This window comes from Bidens hawaiensis, unplaced genomic scaffold, assembly GCF_021521415.1.
Source record: "Bidens hawaiensis isolate Kalapana, Puna unplaced genomic scaffold, B.hawaiensis_p1.1 tig00013397_1, whole genome shotgun sequence".
Classification (NCBI taxonomy): Eukaryota; Viridiplantae; Streptophyta; class Magnoliopsida; order Asterales; family Asteraceae; genus Bidens; species Bidens hawaiensis.
In genome coordinates, this window is record NW_027492135.1 from 428726 (window position 1) to 443416 (window position 14691).

Here is a 14691-nt window from a genome sequence, read left to right on the forward strand (position 1 = left end):
TACGACTCAATGCGTCAGCTACTATATTTGCCTTTCCTTCATGATAGATGATTTCACAATCATAGTCGTTTAAGGTTTCCATCCATCTTCTTTGACACATGCTAAGTTCCTTTTGATCAAAGATCTACTTGAATTCCATTTGCCTTAGATTAAAAGGCCCTTATGCGGCTCGCGGTGATGCGAGCGTGCGAAGTGCAAAGTGCGCAATCACAACGCCACATTACGCCCATCGCCCGAGTCCGAGTTCGTGTCCGTGTGCGTGCGCGTCGGGTGCTTCGTACCCTCCGCTAGGACTAGTGAGAGTGGTTAGTCACATAAGAACATTACCATGGAAAACTCTTTCTTTATAAAGTGCTTTAATTTCTTTTTCACTTTCCACGTGGGATGGAGTTTCCTTACTTATTCCATTAACATAAAAATGCTTTCTTTTTTTTATCATATTTTTCCCCCTTACTTAACTCACAAATATTTTTGATCCTGTAACTTTATAAAATTGTCAAATTTGGATCAAAATTTTGTGAGTGTTAGATGTTGATTGAATAAAGGATAATAATCCATATTGCATAGAATGTATCTAATATCTTTTATGAAGAGTATTAACTTTAGTAAGTCTTGTAATTTGTGAGTGTTCAATAAGCATCTTAAATAGATGAACGTACATTACGAATATTTGGTGTTAATGTTCTGTTAGATTATGTCATGTCGTTTTTCTAACATTTGATACCATACTTTTAGGCCTAATTACATTAGGTACTGTTAATTGGCCCATAACTAAGTCGATGTAACCTTTAAAATTGATTAATTGAAACCGTCGTAACGAATATGGTTATTCATTAATCGGCATATCAGTTATGGGTTTGACTCAAAACCGTTCCAACTAACCCGTGCATACCCTATAAGCTATTTTCAAACCAAGGTTGCAACATATATCCAACTGTTCACCATTGCTTTACAAAAAAGTACTTACGTCTAAATATTATACTGAAAAAATCAATTTGCTTGTAACAGAGGATGCATTTGGTCATGATCGATGTCAGATGACTACGAAAAACGAAGCTTTATGTTTTTTTTATATATTAAAAAACGAGTCATCGTGTATTTTCATATTGTGGCATTTCTAAAAAAAAGTAAATATCACTATTCAACATATTTTTTTTAAAGGGTTCTCATGTAATGTGGCGTAGAACACATGCACTGATAATCACATAAGATGCTAATTTTTTTAATACAATAATATAGCAATGTCATACTTAAACTAAAGAGAATAAAATGTTCGTTTTTATGGTGTAATTTATTTTTAAAATACTAACGTATAAAAAAGTTATGACCGTTTAAAAAATCATAAACAGTTGGTTTAAAATAAGGGTCGGAAAATGTAATTATCATATAAATAATCAAAAGTTGAGGAAATTAAGGGGGCAGATGTCTAAATATTGATTAAAAAGACATATTTGCCTTAGATTAAAACACGGGTTTAATTTTAAGATGCCATTCACTTATGTAATATTATTTATTATTATTATTAAATGTTGTGGGCTTCAAAAGGCGGTGGTATGGCTGATATAGAGGGGCTTTACCGTCCTAAACACCATGTAGGGGCTACATGAGTTGTGCGGTATGGAGGTGGGCTTCAAATTTTCAGCGGACAACAAGGGTATCATGTTAGTAAATGGAGGGGCTCAAATCTAAAGGAGTGGAACTCTAAGTAACTTTAAATCACAATGGGGCTTTAAGGTTAAAGCCTCACCTACAGCCTATGTGACAACAACATGATAATTTAATATAGGCTTTAAATTCTCTCCACAATATATAACATTACATGAAACATTTGAGAAATGGTCTTAATGGGCGGAGTACATGAAATTAGTCATGGTCATTGATAATATATAATCAATGACTTATTTTTAAAATGACAAAGTTGTAATTAGTAATAATATAACTTAAATGGTTTTTATTAATAGAAGTGTGGCTTGAGAATGTTTATGTTGCGTAATTCAATGTATGTTTATTTTTATATTATATGCCTTAGATACCTATCGTTAGTGTATACACTTCATAACTTTTCTATATCAAAGTTTGTTCATACTAATATTTTGTTTTTATATTTTTTAAAATTGACGCTACATAACATTATTATGTAGTTACGTATATAATATATTTTCAAACCTATTATTGAAAGAAATACTTTGTTAGTAAAATATTTTATAAAAAGTTATGTATTTTATAAGAGAAATTAAAATAAATAAAAAGTTATGAAACTTAATACTTGAGAGTTAAAATATTATACATTTTCGTCCTTCAACCCAATTAGTATATTAAAGTTATTACGACCTTACGTGAATAAGATCTGTCCTATAGGTGTTGTACGCTTATATTCTTGATTCTTAAAAAGTATATTAAAGTTATTTAAAATTAAGCACAATATACCAGTCATATATGTAATATAACTAGCTAGCAACCCGTCGCGTTGCAGCGACGAACACGAATTCGTTTAGTATAAGTTAGGTTCGTTCCGGTACACACATTAAACCCAAAACACAAATGAGTAAATACCCAAAATAGTAGAGATACTTGTAAAGCATATGATACAAAAAATTAATATATTTAAAACAACATTTATTCGGGCAATAAAATACAGTCGTTGCATTTGTTTAGTATCAACTACGTTTGTTACGTTTTGGAACTAAACTCAAAAATTATTTCGGTCAAGTTAACATATTTAAAGAAAAATACCGGCGTTACGACGACGACTCGATGTGATTTTGATCGATATCAATTAGGTTCATTACGTGTACAAGAACTAAACCTAAAAAATAATTTCGTCAGATTGACATATTGAAAAAAAAAACCAAATAAAACGTACTTAAAATTAAAACTAATAAAAAACCTAATACACAATCAATGAATAAAAGGATGACTTAAAAATAGCTACTGCAATTGGGACTCGAGCTCAAGCAGATTGGGATATTAGGAGTAAAAAAAAAGCTAATAAAAAAACCTAATACAACAATCAACTTGACTTAAAAATAGCTTCATAGAAAGCATTTCTTCAACCATTAAACCTAGTCATCAATTGAACTATGCTTGAAAATAATTACATAAATAGTCAAAATAATAGCCCTAAAAATTTTTATGACATCAAAGCTCTCAATTTTACTAATTTATGATTATTTAACATAAATATGAAACACAGAAAAAAGGCTTAAGACTGTATGAACTTGCAGGGGTTGAGGAATACAAAAAAATCAATAGGTGTGCCAAATTTTAGGTGGGTTCTTTTAGGCATAGTACAATACTACAATATTGGTATGTAGCATGCGGCTAGTCCGCATCTATTAAATGAATGTGCAAGCCAATGTTGTAGGAAATATTTGGCTAACTTAAAGGATGGAATATGAGAATTTCAAAATCTTATCCATTGTAAACATAAACTCATACCCATGGGTTTTTTGGCGTACTTTGCCATTATCTTTTTATTTGTCATTCCTGTTTTGATTTCAATGATAATTCATTCACGTAAAAAACAGAGAACTGTTATCCCCACAAATTGGCCAATTCTTGGTATGATACCAGGACTTCTTGTAAACGTTCACCGAATCAATGATTACGTCACAGAAATTCTGATAGAAAATCGTGGTACGTTCATGTGGAAAGGCCCTTGGTTCGGCAACATGGACTTATTACTTACCACAGATCCTTTAGACATCCATCACATTCTTGGCAAACACTTCAACAATTATCCCAGAGGTGACAAATTCAAAAAAATCTTTGATATCCTAGGAGATGGAATCATCAATTCTGATGGTAAAATATGGGAGATCAACCGCAACGTTACTTTTTCCATATTTAAGCATGCAGAATTTCAAAGTATGATGGAGAAAATTATCTGGGACAAAGTAGAAAATGGGCTTCTACCGTTACTTCAATCTATTTGTGAACGTGACACTGAGATGGATTTGCAGGATATATTTCAAAGGTTTGCATTTGACAATGTATGCAAACTACTACTTGATGACGACCCCAAGAGCTTATCTCTTGATTTTCCATATAATATGTGTTTGAAAGCCTTCACAGATGCTGAAGAAGCTCTTTTGCTTAGACATGTAACGCCTCCATGGCTTTGGAAATTGCAACAAGCTCTTCGAGTGGGGAAAGAGAAGAAGTTGAGCGATGCTTGGAGAAATCTTGATAAATTCATGTACAACTACTTGGCTAAAAAACAAAAAGAGTGCAATAATATGAAACATGATGCAGAAAAGTTTGTATTTTTTACAAGGATCACGAGTCATCTTAAATATCAGACTGGCACATCTATGGATCCTAAAAAATTTCTAAGGGATGCCTTTCTGAATCTGATGTCTGCCGGAAAAGATAGCATTGCCGGCGCTCTATCTTGGTTCTTTTATCTTATTGCAAGAAATCCAATCGTCCAAGATAAGATTTATGAAGAGATTCATACACATTTGGAGGTTAATGCATGTAAAATATGGAACATGCAAGAGTTAGATAAAATGGTTTATCTGCATGGAGCTTTATGTGAATCCTTACGGTTATATCCTTCGATCCCCTTAAACAACAGATCTCCGTTACAACCAGAAATCCTTCCTAGTGGAAACAAAGTTGATCAAAACATGAACATTATTCTTTGTTTCTATTCTATGGGAAGGATGAAATCAATATGGGGGGAGGATTGCATGGACTTTAAGCCTGAAAGGTGGATTTCTAACAATGGAGGAATCAAACATGAGCCATCATACAAGTTCTCGGCATTTAATTCTGGACCAAGAGCTTGTTTAGGTAAGAATATGGCATTGTGTGAACTGAAGATAGTGGCAACCAAGATAATTTACCATTACCACACTCAACTGGTGGATGGTCATCATGTGCTTCCGGCAAATTCTATGGTACTTTTGATGAAGCATGGTCTCAAGGTCCGATTAAATAAAAGAAGTGTATGAACTACATTAAGTTAAATATCTACTTATAATAGTGTTCTTGCGTACTATTTGCTTTTGAAACGTAATATTTAATAAATTCAATGTATACTAGGGTTTGAATAATTTTATCGCGTACTACTGGCAGTTGTGAACACTATATTTATAGCAGCATTGTACCCTAGGTTTTAAAGTGGGGTAAATAAGGTGCTGTTGTAATTGCTAAAGAATATGATAACATCTATTTGTGGATACTAAATTTGGAAGTAACAGATGGTAAAGTTCTAAAACATTGATTATATGTATGAAGTTTAACTGATAACCAGATGTTAAGATGTTACATGGGTGAGAGCGGGGAGAGTAAGAGTGGATGAAGGATGGGAAAGAGTTCAACGGCGTAATGGAGGGATAGTTCACACTTCACACACAATCAATATTCCGGAAACTACGTTTTTTTTTGTTACCAACCTCTCAGAAACCTGCTCAACAAAGAAACTTTGGAATGCTTACACAGTTGAGCAAGAATAGCATCATGCTATGATTAATTGGCGCCAATTAATGCATCTGATGTAGTTATACCCATAGTGAGAGAATTGAGAATTAAAAACTTATGCAAGATTATTACGATGTATGATAATACTTTTGGCTAGGGGCCATTTTATCTCCTAAGTGATCCTAACAAGTATCCCGACAGCTAGAATTCCGAATAAGCTTCGGTATACTAAACTAACCGATTATTTGTTTTATTTATGCTTTGCTTGCAGGCTATTCAAGTATATAACACGACTAGTATGACCAATTCTCTTCTGAATATCGGAGGACAAGTCAAAACACACGTGGGAAGGAAGAATGAGTCATCTAACAGTCACATGAGCTAGGGATTCCGGATTAATCGGATAGTTAGTTATTTTTCATTTCTATAAGAAGGGGCTTGACGAACGACGTAGGACACATTCAAAACACTCACAATACTTACCATTGTACTCTAGTCATCATTTACATCAAGTTCTCGAGCTGTAATCCATTTTCTACCATTAATAAATATGAGGTAGGGGATAATTTTTCTATCCCAATGTTTTTTTCTCGAGGATCCTCACTCGTATCTAAGGTTTTTCCTCACTACATTGTGTGTCAACCATTTACTTTACCGTATTTATTAACACACCACCTCACTTATCTAATTTGTTCACGAAATCGCTTCTGTAAGTTTTGACCAAAACAGTTTGACGCCCACCGCGGGGCAAGTAGTGTTTTTCATCTTCAAATGCATGCTTAAACTTGTTTTAAACTGTTAACTTGCAAAAGTTTACTAAAAATGGCATCTTAGTCCTAGCTTACATGTTGCTCCATGCCATCCACAACTTCCAGAGTTTCTCAACCACTTCCTTCTCCACGTGATGCTCAGAGAAAGACAACCAATGCTGGCATGAACATCTCATGATCCACAAGTGGCATGCCCGCTCCAACAATAAGGCCTTCCACTGGCGTGCCGGCTCAAGGATGAGGACCTTCAAACGCGAGACCTGTCCTCATGTCTAACAATGAAATACTTGATGTTTAATTCATATGAAGGAGTGCATAGAACAACAAAATATGAGAACTCCAAGATATTCGGTGCAAGGGAAGAAACCGACGGAAGATTCTTTCACTCCATTTAAGCCAAGAGCCTTAAATTTCGAGGCGTCAGGATCCCTAGAAAATTGTCAGAATGATTTCCTACCCATGCAACATGCAACACGAAAAAGTGATCCCGTTTAAGCTACAAGGATCTCTTCCACTAGGGATTTCGGTGTTGTCCTGGGATCCTTAGCCAGGAATCCCGATGCTGGTAACTTTACTAATAATATTATGCCTCTAACTTGTTAGGGCTCAGATTTTAGGTATCCTCAGCAAGCAATATGTTCAGGATAAATTCAAGACGTGGTATCCTCCAGGACAACAGGTATCCTAAATATATTGTATAACTTAACAAATTGTCTGTCGTGTTCCTTGTTTACCAGGTCAAAGGACTTATCAAGATTGCCTGAAGATTCGGACTTGCTGTTATTAGAACGTGGCCGGAAAAGAAAACGTGCTTAATTGAGGGAATTAACGGCTAATTGGATCCGGTCTCTTATTTCCTAAATTATAGGCAATATTGTTATTCTTTTCTTATTAGAAATAGAGCAATAACTCGGATCATAACACACACTCTAGACATATGAGACTTACGAGTACTCGCATTCTCTGTAATCACGATCCATTTTGAGCTCCACACTTGTAATCACTTTTTATTAATAAACCGGTGGTGATAGTTTTCACCGCCCGAGGTTTTTTTCTTGTTATCCTCAGGATAACAGGTTTTTTTCTTGCAACAAATCTCTTTGTTCAAGCCATTTTTACAAGCACCTAGTCCCATTTTACTAATTTGGTTGTAAAATCACGTTTGTTAATTTTTGACCAAAACAATTTGGCGCCCACCGTGGGGCTATCGGTGCTTTAATCCATCAAAACCGTTTATCCCATTCTCAACCATTTTCATTCCCTTCATTATGGCCTCACAACCAAAAACCAGTTCAGTCATTGCTTCGGTGGTCACCGCTGCTTCAAATGTCAACCCAGGACCTCCACCAGTGCCGAAGAAGAACATTCAGCCAAGAGGAGAACTTCCACCATACGCGGGATCCTCTACACGGGTAGACCCGGTTATTTCTAACAATGACATTTTTGCTTTGATGAAACAGGTCAAAACACACATGGAGCAGCAAGAAAAGACCAACTCAAGGCTATTTAAGGAGATTGAAGGGATCAAAAGGAAGCCAGGGCAGGAGGCTACTCCAATCATGCTCAGGGTTCTTGATTTTGGTTCTCCAGCATCATCTATCCTTCAGAATCCCGGATCCTTGGGGACACAACCAACAAGGACTCTGTCTCAGCAGCAGTCAGGATACTAGGGAACTTACCCTCGGGTATTCTCGGAGTTACCCAGACCAACGAGGCAAGACTCCATCAACATGCGGCTTCGTTCAACCATGCCAGCTGGTATATTCTCATCAGGATCTCCCATGGCGTCCTCTGAAGTGCATGTCGGGGACGATATCCCTATGCAGACGTCTCCTTATCCTGAGGATACCCTCTATGGAAATGTCATTCATCAAGGCTCAGGATACCAGAGGCCTAATCACGATCTCGGTAACAATTCATTTAATACAAATTTATACACTAATCGTGGATCTATGAAGGATAAGGGAATATCCCCCGAGATAGCCAGGGAATTGTAAAAAATAAAGGATATGATTTCTATAATACGTCCCATAGCTGAAGTACCCGCAGGTAGCCACAGGTTATCCAGGTTCACTTGGCCTATTTGTGACATAGAAATCCCCAAGAAGTTCCAAACTCCCAGCATGAAGCTATACGACGGCACTACGGATCCTGAGGACCACGTAGCTCAGTATAGAGAAAGGATGGAAATCAATCCCATCCCCATTGACATCAAAGAGGCTTGCCTATGCAATGGATTCGGTTCAACATTGACGGGACCGGCTCTCAAATGGTTATTAAGTATTCCTTCCAACAGTATTACTTCATTTTCCTCATTTGATTAACTTGTTCAATAATCAATTTTCTTGTAGTAGATCTTTTGAGAAAATGACAGGTGATTTATATAGAATTGTTCAGTATAACAATCAATCCTTAAGGGATTACATAACCAGATTTAGCAGGGAAGCTTTGAAAATCCCCAACCTTGACATGGCAGCTGCTGTCGAGGCCTTCAAGATGGGACTAAGGAAGGATTCTCCTTTCTATGACGACCTTGTCATGACTCCATACAGGAATCTTGATGAAGTCAGAAACATGGCACTAAGATATATTCGACTAGAGGATGACAAGAAGGCTCACGGAAGCTTAGTTATCCCGAATTATGAGTCTACCAACAGAAAATCCGACTCTCCGCAAAAGTTCTCTAGGCCCAAGCCTTATTCCAAGCCGGATAATCCCAGGATAAATGTTGTGGAAGAAGACGAAGATGACGAAGAGTATCCTAAAATATCCGAATATTGTTTTAACATTGATATTGTTGGTGTGATATGTGCCATGCAGAATTTAGGTGAAAAGGCTAGATGGCCCAAGAAAAACGAAAAACCCAGATCCAGCAAGGACAAGTCTAAATGGTGTGCATTCCATGAAGACTTTGGCCATCGCACTGAAGATTGCATAGCACTTCGGAAGGAAATAGGATACCTCCTCAGCAAAGGATACCTGAAGGAACTGTTTGGAAGAAACAAGAACAAGAATCAGGATTCTGTCAAAATACCTGAAATGGCACCTTATCCACCACCCTGAGCTAAGGTTGTATCCTTTATCTCGGGAGGATCTGACATCTGCGGAACCTCGTATTCAACATCTAAGAAGCGTTCCAAAGAAAAAATATGGACAACGGAGAAAGACCTCTCCGTACTTCCACTCTGACAACTCAAAGAATCATATCCTTCGATAAGGAGGATCGATGTGATCTTGTGGATCCCAACCATGATGGTTTGGTAATCACTTTATGTGCGTAGGATACTCGTCGATGGAGGAAGCTCAGTGAACATTATCCAAATGAATGCCTTGAAGAAGATGGATATCCCGGAAACAGAGATTATCCCGAAATTTTCAGTCCTCGTAGGGTTCAGTGGCAAGACTAAGAATACTTGGGGAGAAATCAAACTTCCAATATATATTGATATATGCCCTGGATCCATAGCATGATGGCAGTACCCTCAACAAGATGCCAAGGAATGTTACGCTTCATCAATGAAGTGGACTACAAAGCCTACTCAAGCATAGAAATTACAGAAACAACCAGGGAAGGTCCTGCAAGCAAGAGGGCAGGATGTAAAGGAAGTATCTTTGGATCCTCAGGATACCGAGATCAAAGTATTATTAGGATCAAGTATTCCTGAGGATATTAAGATGGAGTTGATATCCTTCCTAAAGAAAAGAGCTTCTACCTTCGCCTGGAAACATGAAAATATGACAGGTATCTCTAAGTCCGTAATTACTTATAAACTTGGTAATAGATAAATCTTTCAGGCCGGTACATCAAAAGCGAAGGAAGTTTGCTCCTGAGAGAAACGCTATCATACAAGAAGAAGTGCAGAAGCTGCTGAAAACCAAGATGATAAGAGAGGTCCAATATCCTAGATGGTTGGCCAATCTAGTTGTAGTCCAGAAGAAAAATGGAAAGTGGAGAGTGTGTGCGGATTTCACATACCTGAATAAGGCCTGTGCAAAAGACCCATTTCCACTCCCACACATTGACTCAATGGTGGATGCAACTGCTGGCCATGAACTGCTAACCTTCATGGATGCATCCTCAGGATTTCAACAAATTCAAATGGAGCATTTAGATCAAGAAGACACATCCTTCATGACTCCCACAGGTATATACTGTTATACTGCAATGCCTTTTGGACTAAAAAATGCAGGTGCAACATACCAGAGGCTAGTTAACGTGATGTTCAAAGACCAACTTGGGGACACGATGGAAGTCTACATAGATGACATGGTGGTAAAGTCACGGAAGGCTGAGGATCATCTCAAAGACTTGGCAACAACATTTGATATCCTGGATGAATATAACATGAAGTTGAATCCAGCCAAGTGTCATTTTGGGGTCAAAGCAGGAAAGTTCCTTGGATACATGGTCACCAAGAGAGGGATAGAAGCAAGTCCTGAGCAAATCAGGCTATCCTGGATATCAAGTCACCAAGAAACATCAAAGATGTCCAAAGGTTGACAGGAAGAATAGCAGCTCTCAACAGATTTATCACTAAATCTTCAGAGAAGTGTAAAGACTTCTATGATATCCTGAGGAAGAATCAAAAATTCGAATGGGTAGAGAAGCAAGAAAAGGCTTTGGTATCCATGAAGGAATACTTATCCTCAGCACCACTCCTGATGAAGCCGGCTGATGATGAACCATTATCCTTGTACTTAGCCGTTTTTGGAAATGCAATAAGTGCTGCCTTAGTCAAGGATCATGAGGGTCAACAGCATCCGATATATTATGTAAATAAAAGTCTACTATATGCTGAGTCCAGGTATTCTTATCATGAAAAATTAATTTTAGCACTTATAATGGCTTTTACTAAATTAAGACATTACTTTGAAACTCATGCTATTCATATAAAAACTAACTATCCTATTATGGCTGTTTTGAGAAAACCAGAAATGTCAGGTAGGATGGCAAAGTGGGCTGTCAAACTTAGTGCATATAATATTTTGTATGAACCAAGGACAGCAATCAAGTCTCAGGCACTTGCCGACTTTGTGGCTGATTTTAGCCAGGATATACTTAAGAAAGTAGAGAAAGAAGTTCAACAATTGGAGGTTAAAGAGAATTGGACCATGCATAACGATGGTGCCTCCAACATAAGAGGAACAGGTCTAGGTATCCTGGTAAAATCACCACAGTGGGACATTATACCTCTATCTATATCTTGTGAATTTCAGGCTATTAATAATGAGGCTGAATATGAAGCTTTAATAGCTGGTTTACAATTAGCTAAGGATATGAAGGTCAGGTATCTTCAAGTTTATGTGGATTCATTATTATTAGCTAACCATTTTAATGGCTTTTATGCAGTGAATGCAGAAAACTTAGCGAAATATTTAGAAATAGTTAAGGAATTAGCTATTTGTTTCGAAAAATTTGATATAGTACAGGTATCAAGAGAAGAAAACACTGAAGCAGATGCCTTGGCAAATTTATCATCAGCTCTCAAGATACCAGATGACATCAAGATACCCATCACACATATCTTGACTCCAGCAACAAATGAGAACCACGAATTTATGAAAATTTCAAAAAATGAGGATGATCCAATATCCTGGACCCATCCTATAATACGGTATCTTCAGTATAACAAGATCCCAGAAGGAGAAAATCCAAGAGCTTTCCGAATGAAGGTAACCCAGTATATTATCCTAAATGATGTTTTGTATAGAAAATCACTTGCAGGTCCATACTTGAGATGCTTGGAATATCAAGAAGCACAAGAAGTTCTCAAGGATATACATGAAGGTGATTGTGGAAACCACACTAGGGGCAGAGCCTTAGTATCCAAGATACTAAGGACAGGTTACTTTTGGCCAACAACGAAGAAGGACGCAAGGAACTTCTCCAGAAAATGTGATGCTTGTCAAAGACACAACAACATCTTGCATCAACCAGCTGAACCATTATATCCTATCATATCCCCGTGGCCATTCATGAAATAGGGAATGGATATTGTGGGAAAGCTGCCCAAGGCTCCTGGTGGAAAGGTCTTTATGCTGGCAATGACAGATTACTTCTCCAAGTTGATCGAAGCAGAGGAATTTGTCCAAGTTAAAGAAAATGATGTGATCTCATTCATCAAACGCAATATCCTGACAAGATTTGGTATCCCGGCAGAGATTGTTTGTGACAATGGATCACAGTTCATCGGTAGTAGAATAACCAACTTTTGTGAAAGTTGGGGAATCAAGATGGTGACTTCAAATCCAGTACATCCTCAAGCCAATGGTCAAGTAGAGTCAAGTAACAAGATCATCATCAACAATTTGAAGAAGAAATTGGGATCCTAGAAGGGAAAATGGGCTGAAGAACTACCATTTGTTCTTTGGGCTGATAGAACCACCTTAAAAAATGTAACGGGATAAAAACCTTTCTCTTTGGTGTTTGGAGCCGAAGCTGTTATCCCTACAGAGATGGTGATCCCCACAGCAAGAACCGGAATCCAAGATACTGAGTCCAACAACCAAAGCCTTACTGAAGACTTGTATACCCTTGATGAACTCAGAGATCTCGTCAGGATCAGAATGGCAGCATACCAACAAAGAATAGCCAAGTCCTACAACAAGAATATCAGAATTCGAAGATTCCAAGTATGAGATATGGTGTTAAGAAAGGCATTTCAGAATACCACTAACCCAGCAGATGGAAAGCTAGCTCCAAAGTGGGAAGTTCCTTACTTGATTGATTCAGAAGTAGGAAAAGGGGCCTACATGTTAATGACTATGGAAGGTGTTCCTATACCAAGAGCTTGGATTGCTATCCAGCTTAAGCCATATTTTTGTTAGTATCCTTAACTGGGATGTTCGTATCCTCAGGATAAAGGTATGTTCTCTCATCTATTCTTACAATTTTAAACTTTACTATCTCTAAATCAAGTTTACTAACTTAAGAATCGGAGGGGTGTTAGCCAGGCTAACACCCATCCCTCATCTAGAGTTTAGTGTTTTGCAGTTATCCTAAGGATACATTATCTTAACAACAGTTAGAGGCTGATCACCTCCCACACGAACGAGATATCCTTGATATCTTCTAAGGTTTAAAGGTCCTCACCTTTCTAACGAACGCCTGGAGTGCACGAATATGATATCCTTGATATCTTCTAAGGTCTAAAGGTCTTCACCTTTCTATGGCCGCCTGGAGCACACGATGATTCGGATATAGTTTGAGGCAGGCGGACCAGACCAGCTGATAATCCGTTTGTTTCTATACACCGAATGCTTAAGATAAGTGGCAGACGTGCCACACATATGGTTTATAACATTTTCATATTATCTAAGGTTTATAAAATTTTCATGTTATCTAAAGATTCAGCATTTTCATGTCCATACGTTTGGGAATTTCCCCAGTTTTATCTAAGGTTTAGAAATCTTCATATCTCTCAAGCAAAGGCCTTGTCGCCAGTAAAAAGGCTTTATCGCCAGTAAAAAAGGCTTTATCGCCAGTAAATGGGCTTTATCGCTAGGATTATCTAACTTTGTTTTGACAGATCGAAGATCGGCTAGGTTGCAAAGTATAGAGATATTATTTAGTTATTTTTAACTTAGCAAAATTGCAGAAGCATGATACTTAAAAAGATCAACAGTTGGGGACATCATATGTAAGCTAACTAGATTTATAAATGATCTCCACAAATGTACTCTTTGCACTTAGTTTTATCACACAATTTATATTTCAAAGTATGATCTTTTGGCTTGTTTGTGATAACTCTCACAAGGCATAAGGATATATTATCCTTAAGATATTTTACTTCAACTCCTAATAAGTCTTTTGATTATATTTTCTAAAAATATATAATCTTTAAAAGATTTTACACTCAGGATACATGATCCTCAAGATGTTTTATTGAAAGTCTTAAAGATATATGATCCTTAAATTGTTCGAGAAGCATATTTTCAAGATACATTATCCTCGAAATAACTTATTTCAGAAAATTGAAGACATATAATATTCCACTTAAAACTTATTCAGATAAGTTATGTAAAAGTAACATACATATTGAACACAATGCTTAAAGCCAAAAGATTATGTTATTAGTAATCATAAGTGCAGGAAATTAAAAGGCAAAACCTGGGTTTCATCTTGAAAAGCCAAGATCCCTCCACCCGAATATTGCCAGATGTTCAAAAGTCAAGATAACATGGGCTTCGTCTTGGAAAGTCAAGATCCCTCCACCCATGTATCCTAATATCCTAAGCATAATATTGTTTAAAGAAAGAAAAGTAAATTATTCAGCAGACCACTACAACCCAACATCACAAACCACAAACACATAAAAAATTGGGCTCAAGCCTTTTCTTTACCGCTATCATCGCCCAATTGCACCTCGTCACCAACCGCTTTCACCGCATCCTTGATCGCCACCTCCACAGCCTCCTCCGCAGCCTTCTCCGCTCCACTCGGACCAGCATCCTCCACATTGTCACCATTAAGCTAAGCCAAAACTATTTCCCA

General features: G+C 37.2%; 1 pseudogene; it reads left to right on the top strand.

The window, feature by feature from the left end:
* Window positions 1–3440: 3440 nt before the first annotated feature.
* LOC143543964 (alkane hydroxylase MAH1 pseudogene) lies at window positions 3441–5037 on the top strand (annotated as a pseudogene).
* The last annotated feature ends 9654 nt before the right edge of the window (window positions 5038–14691 follow it).